Source organism: Nicotiana tabacum, chromosome 20 (genome assembly GCF_000715075.1).
Source record: "Nicotiana tabacum cultivar K326 chromosome 20, ASM71507v2, whole genome shotgun sequence".
Lineage (NCBI taxonomy): Eukaryota > Viridiplantae > Streptophyta > Magnoliopsida > Solanales > Solanaceae > Nicotiana > Nicotiana tabacum.
This window is the reverse complement of record NC_134099.1, coordinates 100,786,035-100,800,130: the sequence shown is the minus strand read 5'-3', so window position 1 is coordinate 100,800,130 and position 14,096 is coordinate 100,786,035. Positions and strand designations below refer to the sequence as shown.

Genomic DNA, 14,096 nt, shown 5'->3' with positions numbered 1-14,096 from the left:
AATAGGACCCACCTGGGCTTGAGCAACTACAACCGGTTAGGCTGGTAATACCCATGGTGTCTGAAGTCCCTCCATCACTTGCTCTGGAGTGCGGGTGGTGTGAGTCTAAGTACCTCCCCCGGCCAGAGAAGTGGCTGGCACAGTTTGAATAGAAACTGCCTAAGCAAGTCTAGTGCACATAGCCAATATCTGAGCCAAAGCCTCCTGAAGGTCTGGAATCACAATGGGCATAGCTGGTGCCTGGTTTGGCCCCACTGGCTCGACCATATCTGGAACATGCTCCTAAGCTGGAGCAACTGGAGGATCTGTTGGTGCTACTCTAGCTACTGCATGAGTTGCACCTAAGCCCCTACAACGGCCCGACCTCTCGTGGCCCTAGCCGGTGGTATTGGTGGATGTCTGTCCGATTCGGTAGCACGTGTTCTCACCATCTTTGAGAGAATAAAATAACAAAAATTTAGTTCTCGGAATCAACAAATTCACACGACAAGAATACAAGAATGTGAAGTTTTCCTAAGGGTTCGGTGGCCTCTCGAAGATAAGTACAAACATCTCTGTACTGATCCGCAAGACTCTACTAAACCTACTCATGACTCGTGAGACTTATGTAACCTATATTTTGATACCAACTTATGACGGCCTAAAACTCAACCTGTCGTGATGGTGCCTATCATGTTACTAGGAAAGCCGCCAACTCAGACACTTCCAACACTTTCAAATTTAAAATATACTAAAACATGTCTTAAATAAGTAAAAGATCTCATAAAAACCGAATAAAAAATGTCACAACTCGATACATAAGTTTCCCAAAGCCAGGGTGTCACTGAGTACATCAGAATCTACACAATACAAATCTAAAACATTGTCTAAGAAATTGAAACTGAATAAGTAAAACTAAGGGATAGGGGAGGAGAGTCAAGGTCTCCGGACCCCAGGGCAGCTACCTTGATAATCTCCAAATGACGATAAACTCTAAGAATCAACAACCACCATGTCTAGAAATACCTGGATCTGCACATGAAGTGCAGGGTGTAGCGTGAGTACAACCAACTCAGTAAATAACAAGTCTAACTATTAGGCTGAAAGTAGTGACGAGCTTCATATGTACAGTTCAATTATAGAATTACAGTACAAAAATGTAGACATGCTTTCAATTTAACAGTTAAAGCCCAAATAGGTAAATCATGTCAAGTTTAATTGAAACAAGATATGGTACATCTTGGTATCTACTTGTCAGTTATATATGCCAACTAAATTACAAAACAATAATGAAATCACATGCATACTCTCAAAGTATCATTCACTCCATCCTTACTCTCACTTCATCCTCACAGTCACTCCTCCCTCACAATCACTTATTCTTTACAGTCCCTCCATCCTCAAAGTTACTCAATCCTCCCAATCACTCAGCACTCGCGCACTCGCTCAATAGGTACCTGCGCTCACTGTGGGTGTGCAGATTTTTGGAGGGGCAAATCCAGCCCAAGCACTAGAATAAGCCAATCATGCCATGAATCAATAAAACTTGCTGCAATATGCAGCTCGATCCCATAAATTACCTCACAATCAGGCCTCACTCAGTCATCAATCTCTGTAGTATGTCGGGCTCACAAGAATTAGGATAATCAACCCAAATAATGATGATATGATGCAATAAAGGACAACAGAGACTGAGATATAATATGCAATAATAGATGTGACTAAGTACAAAATTGCAAATTAAGCAAATAATTCAACATGTAACATGACCTCAGTGGGTCTCAACAATACCAACGCGTAGCCTAAGCATGACTTCTAACATGACTGGCAACTCAATTTGTCTAACACATAGGTGGGAATATGGATAACGACAAGATTATTCAACTATACAGTTCCATGGAATCGACCAGATCACAATTCATATGGTGCACGCACACACGCCCGCCACTAGCATGTGTGTCACCTCAACATTAATAATATAACACGTAATTCGGGGTTTCATACCCTCAGAACGAAGTTTAGAAGTGTTACTTACCTCAAACCTTGCAAATCTCTACTCCAATAAACCCTTGCCTCGCGAATCAGCCTCCAAATGCCTCGAATCTAGCCACAAATAATTCCATACAATCAACACGGGCTAAAGGAATCAATTCCATAAGAAAATACTAAGTTCTTAATCAAAAGTTAAAAAGTCAACTCAAAAGTCAACCCTTGGGCCCATGTCTTGAAATCTGATAAAAGTCACAAAATTTGGAAGCCAACACGAGTCCAACCATACCAATTTGCCAAATTCCGACACCAAATCGTCACTCAAATCCCCTTCAAAAATTCCACCTCAAAAATACACAAACTAGGTAGGAAATTCAATGTGAAAACAAGATTATTGAATAAAAATGATCACAAGTGATTTATCTCAAGAAACCCTTCGAAATCCCTCTCAAAAATCACCTTAGTCCGAGTTTGCAAAGTCCAAATGAGAAAAATCACAAAACCCTTCAGATTTAACACTACCAGTGCTTTCGTACCGATGACCTGTCACACCTCCTTTTTCTACCCCGAAAGGGTATAAGGGACTTTTACCAATTAAAGTGACAATAATCGAAACGGGATTATTTATTCAAATTCAGAGTCGTCACTTGAGATAATTTAGAGTGTTCCAAGTCACCGGTTTAAAATCACGAATCGAGGAAAGATTGACTCTGTTTTACAGTCCGCAAAATACAAAAATCTGGGTAAGGAATTCTGTTAACCCGGAAGAAGGTGTTAGGCATTCCCGGGTTCCGTAGTTTTAGCACGGTCGCTCAACTATTATTATTGGCCTAATTATCTGATTAAGTACATATTTTATACATATTGTGCATTTTTATTCCTTTTTACCGCTTTTAACATTTATAGGATTATTTCTGGAACAAGTCACGACGTCGTACACTTGCCATTTTGGTACATGGTACAAACCGCGCTACATGAAATGCACCCGCGATTTACGACATGTTTATTTTAATATTATTCAATAGGGTCACATGAAATGCACTGTCGAATTGAGATTTACGTATCGCGACCATGCCACGGGAACTGTACCCATGACCACGATGAACTCATTTACGCACCTAAAAGTTGGCCTACCCACGTGATGATGGCCTAGCATGCTGGTAGCGGTCCAATTAACGAGAGTAAGAATAAAGAACGACAAAATTATATCAAACTCAATCTCAAAACATATGGCAGGCCAAAATTTACATGTAACCCTTAGTCCTATTCCTTTTTTAAGTTCAGCACAAATTAAAATTAAAATTTCAGCACATATGGCAAGCCAAAATTAAAATTTCTGCGCAAGCTAGTTCGTAAGTAGTTTATTTCACATTCAGTTCTCAATATTTAATTTCCAAATTCGTGAGTTCCAAGTAAAGACAAATGCAACACAATTAAGAAACAACAAAACTTGCTCAAATAGTGACAGACCATTCATTCAATTTAGACAACTAGACTCAACATGATTACTAAGATAAAGTTCATTCAATCAACAGTCAAACATCAAAGTATTTACTAAATCATGCAAAAATAAGGCATCACATATATATGAGATCAAAGGAACAACAGATAAGGAAAGGAGATGGACCTTTATTGCTGCATATTCCTCAACGTGTATAACGACAGAAAATCTTCAATGCAACAATTCAATAACAAACTAAAGACCTGAACCTTGAACCGGAAACGGAGCTTCGAACGGATCTCATCTTCAATCAAGCTGTTACATTCGGGTATATGAGTTCCATTTTTTTCAGTGGGTTTTGTAGTGACGGGATGGTACCGATGCAGCTTCTTCAGAACGGATTGGATCTCTCTTTACTTCTGGTTTCTGGATTGAAAATCGTCGTCGTCCCCTCTCACTCTGTTGCTGTTCGTTTTCAGTCGTCCTCCCCGTTCTACGTCCGTGTGTGCGTGTGTGTGAAGAATACAGGTGCTCAAGGGTGTTGTTTTGGTGAGGGTAACGTTAGGTTGAAGCTTAGGGGTCGTTGGTTTTGTTTTTTGTCTAGGAGAAGAAGAAAAGGGTCGTTCGTTGTTGGTCTCGCTGCTTAGGTCTTAGGGTTCCGCCAAAAGGGTTGAAGATGGAGGGGTGTCTGCGGCGCTGCTGGGAGCTTCTTCTTTTTCGTTAGGTTTTTTGTTAGGTCTTCCAAAAATCAGGGAAATGGCTGGTTAGGTCTCTTTATGCTGAAGGTTTTTTAGGAGTTATATCAAGCTTATGGATTTTTAGGGTTGAAAAAAAAAAATCATGGGTCTAATGGGTTTTTTGGGCTTTAAAATTGAAATTGGGTTGGGTCCATGTCTTGTTCGATCTTAATTTTGGGCTAAGAAGACTAATTAAAAATATAAAACTTACTCTTAATTAATTAAAACACACTACTAAAATAAAATTAGGCATTAAAAGTGAAACTATTTTTTGTATTTTCAAATATTATGAGAGGTAGATAAACTAAAAATAACTAGATAAAATATTGATTAGCTAAATAAAAGAAAATATTTTTGTAATTTTTATTTTTTTGATAAAATAAAGCAAAAGAGTCAAAATTAGTTAAAGTAGCGATATTAGACCTAAATTAAATATTTAAATGCTAAAATATGTAAAATCTTGGGGAGGATCAAAAATTACATGTCTACAGGACACACTTAACTGCATCTGCAGTCTCGCAGGTGTGAACACTTCCTCCGCTTCTGCAGTTGTACCTGAAGGTCTCTGCCTTCGCTTCTGCGATCCCACATGTGCAAGTGTGAGTTCGCATATGCGAAACTTTCTCGTACCTGCAACGACTGCACACCCCTTTCCATGCCGCTTCTCTGATCCCTTGCTCGCACCTGTGATCAAATCTCCGCAGGTGCGATCGCACCAGACTTGGTGCACTATAACAATCTATCAAATTTCAAACTTGATCCGTTAACCATCTGAACTCCACCCGAGGCCCCCAGGACCTCAACCTAATATACCAACAAGTCCTAAAATATGATACAAACTTAGTCGAGTCCTCAAATCACATCAAAAATATGAATCGCACTCCAATTCAAGCCTAATGAAAACTAAGGAATTTCAACTTCTATAATCGATGTCGAAACCTATCAAATCAAGTCTGATTAATCTCAAATTTTTCTCACAAGTCATAAAAGACGCAACAGTCCTACTCTTAACTCTCAGAATCAAAATCCGAGCCCGATAACCACAAAGTCAACTATCACAACCCAAAATCCGACTAGTCGTGATGGAACCTAACCCAACCCACTAGGTAAGCCAATCAATAACTAACCAATTCACTAAAGTTTAATAAAACAAATAATTAAATAAAATATCTTAATCTTATACATTTTCTAAGGACTAGAAGTACAAATCATGAGCTTTTAAGATTACAATGTACAAAACTGGTATGAAATAAATACATCATCTGTTCAAAATGTACATAAACGTATTATTATAAATCTAAGGCTACCACTACAACAAATTTGGCCTAAGACCACACTAATTTTAAACAACGCTTAAAAAGCGTTGCCAAAAGTATTTGTGGGCACCCTTCTAAGGGTGGCCTTTGTTGAGAGTTTTAGGCCACACAATTTAGGCAACGCTTATAAAGCGTTCTTTTTAACTACGCTTTTTAAGTGTTGTCAAATTATAAAATATTTGACAACACTTACTCACAAATATAGCAACGCTTTTAAAGGGTTCTGTTTATTCATGCTAAAAGTCGCTCTTTATAAGTGAATTGAAAAACTTCCAATAAAATTCCCCCAAATATTTTCCCCCATTATTTCTCTTATGTGAAATATCCCCCCTAGTTCTGAAGAGACCTCTAAAATATTTCTCCTTTGAAATTTTCCAATCCCTTTCCGCGTACCCCGACTCCTCCACCCGCTTACAACGACCAAGTCTATTCAGTACAAAAGATGGAGTTTCGGCAATGAAACTAATTGAGATGGTATTGCATGCACTGACTCAACTTGTGTTGGCACCTTCGGCGACACTTCCTCTGCAACACCCAGTCAAGTGCCGTCATCGATTTGTCTGCACCTTTTGTTCCTTTACGAAAATCGATAACTCTGCTTTCATACTTGTATGTGCTGATTTTGTCAAACCCACTTTGATTAATCTCTCTTTACTATTACTTTTTTGTGCTTAATTTCTTTTCTTAGAACTAAATATAATTTTGGTACGGATTTTTAGTGTTGCACTCTAAATCTTAAAGGACTTGAAGTTGCGAAATAAAAAAACCTTGTTGCACTTGAATGATTGTTTAAGGGCTTCTCGTGCTTATTTTCCCCTAATATTTTCAGGTTTCTATCATAATTTTTTGTCATATTACGAAAGAAATTAGTTTGCGTTCAATTTCTTGTACGCCTTATAAACTAACCCATGTCCTAATATTGAAGTGTGTTCAATTTTTGACAGTTTATGCAGGGGCGAGATAAGTAGATATGACTATCAATGACAGAGGTGAAAGACTTGAAAATTCCTCTCTAGAGGGAGATAGGTGAGAGTTTGATTTTGTACAAAAGAAACTTCAATTCGCTTGTGTGTATTATTGGATGGTTGTAGATTTAAGGGAGATGGGATGGGGTGGTAAGAATTTTTTAAAAAAGTAATCTAACATAGGATGTGCATTTGTGGCTTCCGCAATAGCCAAAAAATATCTCTATAATGTTCTTTTCATAATCTCATGAGACTTCTTTAGCTTAACTAAACATCACATCTGCTATTAAAAGCTACATGGCATATGCGATCTTGATTGCTTTCCTTTTGATGAAGTCGATGCTCCTTCCAACTTTCCTCTTGATTGAATTTGTGTGCATTATTACTGAGAATTCTTTGGTTTCAGCGCAAAGCTTCTTTCTTTAAAAAAATGTGACATGATCAGTTTGTGCTTGTGTTTTATCCTTTTCCTTTCCTTTGGATATATACTTGCTCATTACTAAAAGGTTTTATATTGGATTAATATGAATATAATATTATTTTTTGATAGGTATAAATATGGTATCGTTATGTGAAAAATCAGGTATGCATTGATTTATCAGCAAGTGCTTGTTTTGTCATGGTGAGAGTTAGATAGGTATTATTTATGTGGTTTTGTGATATTACCTTATAGTTGCTATCATCTACATTGTTTTTTGTACTGGAATGTTCCATGAAACTCCATATTGTATCTATCCAAAAAAGTGAATTGACATCCATTTTTATCAAGAGGAGTGTTAATATTATACTTTGTGAATCAAGTTGCTAATATTTCTATTGTGCAACACTTAAAATCTTTGATCTGACTATTAACCTTACGGTAGGAATCTAACTTATATGGTTACGTTCCTTTTGTTTCTCCATGCTTGAGAATGTTACTAACATAATCTAAATTCTGTTATTAGGTTTATTATGTAGGTATTTCATTATTTACCTGCATTTTGCCAATCTATTGATAAAATAGATATTTGCAGATTCACTGCCTATTGCAAATTCTACTTAGTTCATGCTTGCAAAATATCTCCTATTGGACGTGTAAATATTGGCAAAAAATAAGTAATGGCTATTACTTCATTAAAATAACTACTAGTATATAATTTATGATCAATCTAATTGGATGCCGATCTAGCCAGTTGATATATAAATTGCGGGTTTGATATTTATAAATTTTTGTGCAAAGATTGAGTTTGTTGAAACTTTCTGTTTCAAGATACCTTGAATGAAAGTAAGACTAATGTGTTCCATAAGGAACATAAAGATTTTTGGACTTTGCCAAGTATTTTTATACTACAAAAAAAATATTATATATTAAATATTGTTAATATTATAACCCATACAAAGTTAGTTAATTCTTTTTGATTTTGGATTCATCATCCATATTTAGCATACTGAAATCTTTCCCATATACTAGGTATTCATCTGACTTATGGTTATTCATTAATGCATTTAGGAAGTTTACTTGTGACTTTTAGTGTGATGTGATTTGGACTTTCCCTTGGTATTTAGGTTGCTGGTTCATAACTACACGAAAAGAGACATACATTGGCACTTGTATAAGATTATATTTTTGTCATATAAGGTTACTTAAGCAATATCTGGTAATTTTTCTATCCAATTATACAATTGCTTTATTTTTCAAGCTTCTTACTCGTAGAATTGTAAAACATATACTACTGTTGAAGCCAAAACTATGATTTTATCCACTAGTTATTTTCTCTAAAATCAGTACTCCATTATAACATATGTTCAACTTTATTAGAATGTTTTATGCTTCATACCACCTAGAAATTAGAAAAATATTTCATACCACCTAAAAGTTTATGCCTTCTTATTACTTAGTTTTCGTCTTTGAGGACATTCATAAGGCGAAGCGAAAAGCATCTTACCTACATATTTGTGAAATCAAACGAATTATTGTCTTGTACGAAGAACATAAAAATATCATGTATTATGCCAGAGGGGTCGTACATGCATTCAAAAGTTACTGCTTTCTAATAGAGACATGGTGTACAAGTAGCTTCCAAATGTCATTTTCTCTGTTGAAAGTAATGTGCATCTGATTGGTGAAGATAAGTGCTAAGTTGGATAGTTTGTTATTACATATTCTATCAGAAGGTCATTGTTAAGTTTGTAGCCCCCCTAAATAATGAGGCCAACTTAAACATGATTGTATAAAGTTATTTGCATGTGGTGGTGTGAACTGGTCTATATCCACTACTCACTAAAACATATAAGAAATTACTCTGAATGTCAAATGGCTACTGATTTCTATTTGTCCGCTCATCCACTGTCTTCTGCCCCGAAAGTACTACTTTTTCATTGTTAATAGTGTTGTGCTTTTGATTGGTGAAAATATGCTCATTTGAGTTTGCACTTGTATAATATTGGTTTCTATCTAGCTTTTAATTTGATTTTAAATTTGTAGGAAAATTCTGGAGATGGAATTGAAAATGGTGGGACTAGAACAAATTGATTTATCAGAAGCTAATAACGAAGAGTTTTGGACAATTATGGGCAGCTCGGTGCACTACGCTCCCGCTATGCACAGAGTCCGGAGAAGGGCCGGATCACAATTGGACCCGGAGAAGGGCCGGATCACAATTGGACCATTATGATATTTATGATATAATATGAATATATATATATAAGGTTAATGGCTGGCAGACACCTTGAAACAATTGGTTTTATTATTTGATGTTGTATATGACATATTCCTTCTTCAAAGTTCATTGCAAGTATATTCATTTGAAACAAAATTTGTTATTTAATAGTTAATGTAGTGTTTGAGATCAGCATATTGAAGTTCATATTTATGAAATAAATGTGATTATAGCATATATGAAAAAAATATAATCTTGAAACATAAAATTGATAATTGCATAAAGGTTAAAATATGTATAACAATGCTACGCTTCAAAAGTGTGGCAGGAGGGTATTAGTATTAAAGACCACGTTTTACAAACGTTGCTATTGGAGCAACGCTCGGAAAGGGTTGCTTATAAGTTGACAATGAGCACGCTTCAAAAGTGTAGCTATAGGACATAAAAAGCGTGGCTATTGTAAGGCGTGGCCTTTGCCTCATGAAAAGCGTTTCCTTAGGACAAAGGTTGCGCTTACTTAGGCCACCCCCTGAAAAGCGTTGTCTTAGGTCAAAAAGTATGGCTTTTGATCAAATGCCACACTTTCTAAAGCTTAGGCCACACTTTTTGAGTGTGGTTAAAGGCCTAAAATGTTGTAGTGTACCATGAATAAGAGGCAGCTACAACCGGAATGCAGGTACGTCTTCAATTCTAGCTCTCGTCAATCACAGCAACATCAGCAGCCAACATCTGCATGCAAGGTGCTGAAGTGTATTATGAGTACAACCGATCCCATGTACTTAATAAGTAACAAACCTAAACTTAGGTTGAAAGTACTGATGAGCTGGAACAAAGGTCGGAGTCCAACACCAATAGCCAACAACAGTTGGCTTATCTAGCGGGTTGAGTTAGGTTCCATCACAACTAGTGAAGTTTGGGTCATGACAAGTTGTTATCAGAGCCCTAGGTTCGTAGGTTCTGTGAGTTACAAGAAAATGTCTAGTAGAGTCTTACGGATAGGTATGATGACGTCTATACCTATTTTCAGGAGGCTACAGGGCATTTAGGAAAATTTTCCCTTTCTTCTTTTCTCATCGTGCGGCCTTGTTTCAGCTTGAAACCTATGATTTTGATTCTTCCCATTTGTTCATATGTGATGTAGCGCACTCAGTATTTGTTATGTGCTAATGATCTGTGATGATGTGGATGGATTGCGAAGGGATATGGATGCTTGATTATCATCATGATGTGTTGCCTAGTCTCAGGAGCAGATACAACATTAAATCTTCCAGTCGTTCATTTGTGGTACGAGGCGGGTTATTATATCTGGTTGGTAAACATAGACTTAGGAAGACTGGCTGGTGGCCTAGTTGTTGTGATTAAGGTGGGTTCATGATAAGGTGTCGATTTGAGTACAACCAGTAGGTCATCCCCTGCGTGATGAGTCTGGTCGTATGTTTTGTACGAGGTTTCCATTCTATGGAGTGCATATATTATCATTTCAAAGCATTTGGGGAAGTTGTTTGACTATTGCACGGATGGGTAAGCATTTGGCAAAGCCTTCGGAGTGTTCTATGACCAGTATTGCATGTGTTTTTGAAGTATTCAACTAAATAGCCGTGCGGGATCGAGGCATGCTATGAAGATGTGGTACCTTGGATTACTAACGATGTGTTCTATGGCTTCAGGCTAAGTGGGGGAGTCTACTAATGACGATCGGTTTGTAGGATCATGCGTTGTATCAATTTTCGGGCTGAAGGATTGCTTGGTTGTTTCTTTAAATAGTCATGTGCTGGTGAAACGCGAGTTGTTCGATGCGTATTAGTTGTGCATTTAAGATCAGAGTAAGGTAAGGGGTTATAGAGAAGGTTTTGACGAGCTCCGGGTCTAATATTGCATTTAAGGACTTCTGAATTTGTGTACAGGAAGGGTTGAGATTGATAGCGAATGGTGATCGCATCTATAGTATTTCTTTGTCAAGAAAGATTCTACATGGCAATGTTGGAAAGGTGCAAGAAATGGATTCGGGTTCCTAGGAGGTTCCTTCGGGCAATCATATTGGATTGAGTTATTCCCGAGTTGGCAGTCTAGGTGATTCGGTTCAGTTAGAGGCGATCAATCCTGATGACTCGATCATGTGTTATTGAGTTCCGAAAAATTCATCATGGTTATGGCAACGGCCAGAGTGGGTGTTTGCTACAGGTATAGGAGCTATATTACGTGCGGTGATATTCTCCTAGATTGAATTAAATGCAAGGTTTGCAGTTGATGAGATGTTCAATTTGCTCAGGGTACAGAGTTGATTATGGAATTTTCGTATATCACGAGTTACCATGTTAGAGGTGATGCACCTTGTGGGGTTTAAAGGTTTCATGTACAAGGTTGCAGTTTAGTGTTGGAGGGAAAGATATGACTTCTTGATGACACGGACGATTTCGGATGTTTAAGATTATGCAAGCACTATTTGTTTTCGCCGAAGGGGAGTTCGCCTGTTGGCAGGTGCATTGTGTTTTGACTTGTGGGTACTTTTTTGTAAGATGATGGAGTATGAGTGACGTATCAGCCAGTTGAGTGGCGGAGTTGACATAGATGTGGAAATTCTGGTATACGTGAGGTTCGGAGACTATATTTGCTTGTTGGCAGACTATTCCTTGATTGTGAATTGTGAAGAAATGTTGCGTATTGAGTGATTGATGGTGTGTGTTATGGAAAGGTTTCCATGGACTTTTGGAAGGTTATTTAACTGTTTGGGAATGATCGGGATTTGGTTTGGGGAGTATTTGTGAGCCTAATTAGAATGTGTATTCTGTATCAGATCAGATTTGCTTGCTCATGCGTAGCTATTACCACGAGCATATCATCGGGCGATGTTATTCACGCCTTGGTATATGTTATGTGTTTCTCTCTTATGTTATAATAGGTTGTGAGGGTTACATGATTTTTCGCACACATATTGTAATTTGGTATGGGCCTTATGGTATTATGGATGAGATGGCCTTCGTGATGTTGACTTCCTTATTGCACCATAGTTGTGCTTATCATTCTTAGTATTATTCTGCCTAATCTTCTTCCCACAACTATATTTTGTACACTTTATCATGCTTGATGTTGACGCACATGTGATCGGTGAGCCCAAGTATTAAAAGTGGTTGATATGATGGGATCGAGTTGTGCGCTGCAACGGTACTGTGATGAAATGTAACTACTTATGCTTATTTCATGTATTTTGCTTCCACCTTGTTGAAAATAGTTCATAGGAACATGTAAAAATTACCCTGCCTGCTTAACTTGCTTAGTAGCCTTCTTATTTAACTTTCTTACTATTATCTGTCATAGATAAATTATTACTTGTTTGATGTACGAAACCGCATTGTGTGGGGCTCCATGTGATTTTTGTTGAGACTTGTCAGTTGGGCTGCTTCTATTGGCGGAGATGAGGTTTCTAGACCCGAGATTTGCACTATCGTATTAGGATAAGGAATGTTTGGAAGGATGGTACTATATTTCTGCTGAGGATTTGGAATGGCCCTGGTCGGGCGAGTAATCTTCTTGGCTTGTTGATCAAATGAGTGGTTAAGAGGTTCTGTGTGTTTCTTTCATCATCGACAGTGTATGAAGGGGTTGAACAAGGTTCTGATCGATATGAGGTTTACTACCGGTACCGAATTTGTTTTTGGGTAGACATGATGGTCAACAGTTACTGCTGTGAGTATCTCAGTGAGTGGATATATCATGTGATTACGTCTTGGGTTATGATTATGACTTAATGCAGCTTGTTCAGACGTATACATTATGTAGATGCGGGCTATGGTTGAAGTAAGGATCTCTAGTTATGTTGTGTTGGCAGGCTAATATGGAGTGGGGTGATGTGGGATCACCCCGAGTATATGCATGGTAAGTTACACCTTGATTTGATAGCTTTGGAATGACTCCAGGCACGTTCGAGGATGAACAGATGTTTAAATGGGGGAGGATGTAATGACCCGACTGGTTGTTTTAAGCAATTGCACTTCGCTCGGTAGTTTGAGGGCACGAGTATCTTTGCATGATGTATTATGACTTGTGTAAATCGTAGGTTTTGATTTTCAAGTTATTCAGAATCGATTTGCAAGAATGAACTTCAGGATTGAAGCTTTACGTTGGAAGAGTTGACCAAGTTTGACTTTTTTGCATTTGACCTTGAATTGGAGTTTTGATGGTTCCGTCATGTCCAGATGGTGGTTTTGGACTAGGGTGTATGCCCAGATTTACATTTGGATATTTCTAGAAGGATTCGACACTAATTGGCAAAAGTTGGAAACTTGTAGGTTTAGAAAATCCATAAATTTGACCAGTGGCGGAGGCAGGATCTCCACGAAAGAGGTTCAAAAAAAAATTCTGTATCTAGTGGGAATTGAACTCATGACCTTATGTAGATTTTGAACCCCCTTGACCACTAAACTACACTTTTGGATTGTGTTAAGGGGGTTCAAAACTTACTATATAGAGGTAAAAATTAGATTTTGCCTTATATATACAGTGTATTTTTTCGGCGAAGGGGGTTCGGGTGAACCCCTTTGCGCCCCCCTAAATCCGCCCCTGAATTTGAGCATAAGTGACTTTAAGGCTATTGGGTTCGGACTTTGGTTTCAGAACTTGGGATAGGTCTGTTTCGTCATATGAAACTTGCCTGCAAAATTTAGAGTCATTCGGAGTTGATTTGATATGGTTCGAACGCTTGGTTATGGTTCTAGAAGTTCTTGAAGTTTATTATGATCTTCATGCGTTTTGGTCATCCGATTCGTGCTTTTAGACGTTATTTTGATGTTTTGATATCATGCAAGCAAGTTTGTGTTGTATTTTTGGACTGGTGTGGGTGTTTGGTTTGGAGCTTCGGGGGTTCGGGTGAGTTTCGGATTGGTTTCGGGATGATTTTATATGATGTTTGAGAGTTTTGGTACTGGTTTCACCACATTTGCAATGTTTTTGTCGCATCTGCGAAGTCTACCTTGCATTTGCGAACCTGGGCTACTGGGGAAGGGAATCGTACTTGCGTAAAAATGTCGCTTTTG

General features: G+C 37.8%; 2 long non-coding RNA genes across 5 annotated transcripts; one reads left to right on the top strand and one right to left on the bottom strand.

Annotated features, from left to right (window-relative positions):
* Positions 1-669: 669 nt before the first annotated feature.
* On the bottom strand, positions 670-4,219 carry LOC142174130 (uncharacterized). The gene is made up of 3 exons (XR_012703460.1): positions 3,596-4,219; positions 2,015-2,082; positions 670-1,011 (listed from the first exon to the last, which is right to left on the bottom strand). It is a non-coding gene; the product is annotated as an uncharacterized LOC142174130 (long non-coding RNA).
* A 1,170-nt stretch (positions 4,220-5,389) lies between these two features.
* On the top strand, positions 5,390-9,041 carry LOC107788414 (uncharacterized). 4 transcript variants are annotated; one of them, XR_012704032.1, is made up of 4 exons: positions 5,390-6,071; positions 6,407-6,488; positions 6,978-7,010; positions 8,892-9,041. It is a non-coding gene; the product is annotated as an uncharacterized LOC107788414 (long non-coding RNA). The 4 variants fall into 4 exon arrangements; XR_012704030.1 differs by lacking the exon at positions 5,390-6,071 and adding an exon at positions 6,079-6,291; XR_012704031.1 differs by lacking the exon at positions 6,978-7,010 and having other exon boundaries at positions 5,405-6,071.
* The last annotated feature ends 5,055 nt before the right edge of the window (positions 9,042-14,096 follow it).